We start from the raw sequence: 2,500 nt of genomic DNA on the forward strand, positions 1-2,500 counted from the left end.
CAGAAGCGTTCGTCTAAAAGGTGAATATATTACCGTCTGAAACAATACACAAAAATATACCCCCCAAAAAAAACAGCGTAAATTCTCCATATCAAAAAGAAAAAAAAAAATCTATGAGGAGCAATAAAGCTTACCCAAAATATCGTAAATTCTCCATGGAAAAAACAAAAATCTATAAGGGACAATAAAGAATGAAAAAAAGAAGAAGTATAATTTGCAGTTTCGACAAATCAGGAAGTATACTAAAAAAGACTTTGATTTTGTAACAGATACATAAGGGAAGAAATCGTCACTGCAGCATAAAGGCTTGATATTGGTACGGTAATATAAGTGTGCAAGAGAGAGAGAGAGAGAGAGAATGTGTGTGTGTGTGTGTGTGTGTGTGTGTGTGTAATAATGGTACACAGGAACCTGCATATACCCTAAATCAAGTTTTCTATTATTTATATTATAATGATCCGATTTCTGCATGTTTACTGGTTTGTTTGTTACCGTAATGCAGTGGTGTCCAACCTGTGGGGCGCCCAACCCTAGGGGGGGCACGAAGGGCTGCCTGGGGGGGGAGGGGGGCGCAAAGGCTTGATAAAGAGGGTAATTATATTTGAAAACTACGAAGTATGATGGAATTCAGTAATTTCTAAATATGGAGAAAATATTTCAGATATGAATAAGAAATCTAGTTATCTGAATATATAAACAATTTCAAACATTAAGAATCTATGATATTTATTTGACATGTGCCAACTATGCCGGTAAAATACAGTATTGGAGGAAGGGGGGCGCAGGGAACGTGTCATTCAGTGGGGGGGGGGCGAGAATTAGAAAAGGTTGGAAATCTTTTTGTTAGAGCGAGGCACAGTTAAAATGCTCTAACTTCAAGAATAAAACAATTTCCAGTCTAATCGAGCCACCGGTTCCAGTTATGACTCATTTCTGGCATTCTGACATGGAGCGGAGGCAGCCGAAGGCGGTCCTTGAGCGAGCATGCTTACAAATTATGTACCGGTAGTGCAATCCTTCACGTATAGATTGGGCTACACCAGTACAAGGTTTCTTTATACAACCCTAGTGATCTGTAAATCATGGTACAAGTTATTCTCTATAAATCTCAAACGTTGTAAATCTTGGAAAACACTACACCACTCACCGCGATATTACGTGTAGCACCCCGTGGAAAGCGACGAGAAAATAACTTACACACACACACACACACACACACACACACACACACGTATCATTCCCTCAAACGTCTTGCGGAAAATAAGTAAATCTCTCTCTCTCTCTCTCTCTCTCTCTCCCTCTCCCTTCATCAACAGCACCTAACAAAAACACAACCGTATGCTGGCGTCTATTATTCACGATTCTTACGTAAAACACAATTTTTCTTGAGACGATAATAAAAGAACCAACTGGAGTCGATATGTGCACAATCGGTAAGTCAGGCGGGGTGACACACACACACACACACACACACACACACACACACACACACACACAGAGGGAGAGTAGTGGGATCTGACATGACTGTGCTCCAAATTCCTCTCTCTCTCTCTCTCTCTCTCTCTCTCTCCTAGAAAAGATTATTGAAGACAATATCCAGCCCTCCAGTTCTAAGTCTCTCCAATGCTGAATAAATCCGTCTGAGATAGCAAGAATAGTAGTAGTAGTAGTAGTAGTCGTTGCAACCCCAAGCTCATCTCAAACGTGAACCCGGTGGACTGCAGGCTGAAGTTGCCCTCTCCCTGCAGTCCACCAACCTCCTTTCGGGGGACAGGGAGGGAGCGGAGGGATGTGTGCGTAACCAGACAGTGAAGCGGCTCGGTGATATCAGTGCCACCACGTGAAGGCGTCCCTCTCCACCACCACGGCAGGGAGAGAGAGAGAGAGAAATTAGGTCCTCGAGGTGAATGGTGTATTATTCCGTATCAGTATGTATGGTATTCCTTTAAAAACAACTTTGCACCGTACATCTTCCTGACTGGGGAGGGGGAGCTGCTGTGTGTGTGTGTGTGTGTGTGTGTGTGTGTGTGTGTGTGTGTGTGTGTGTGTGTGTGTGTGTGTGTGTGTGCATATTTTACTTATATACATTTTACCCATCTATCCATCATCACCTCCCCCTTCTCTCTCTCTCTCTCCACCCAATCGCATTCTTGATGGGACTGAGAGGGGCTGGTATGAATCCCAAATATTCTCTAATCTTTCTCATGGGAATAAAAGCTGGATTGGATCGATCCTCACTGAGTAGGGATAAAAACAGCTGGAAGAAATTATATAGTTCTACAATACACTTACACATACATACACTTCATACATACACACACATACATACATACATACACACATTACATACATACATACACATATTACATACATAAATCCACATATACATCCATACAAACACATTCACACATACATTACATACATCTATACAAACACATACATACATTTCATACATATATGCACTTCATACATACACGCACATACATTACATACATCCATA

The sequence above is a fragment of the Coenobita brevimanus genome, chromosome 79, assembly GCF_032717465.1.
Source record: "Coenobita brevimanus isolate Jiangsu-jjx chromosome 79, ASM3271746v2, whole genome shotgun sequence".
In the NCBI taxonomy this organism is placed as follows: domain Eukaryota; kingdom Metazoa; phylum Arthropoda; class Malacostraca; order Decapoda; family Coenobitidae; genus Coenobita; species Coenobita brevimanus.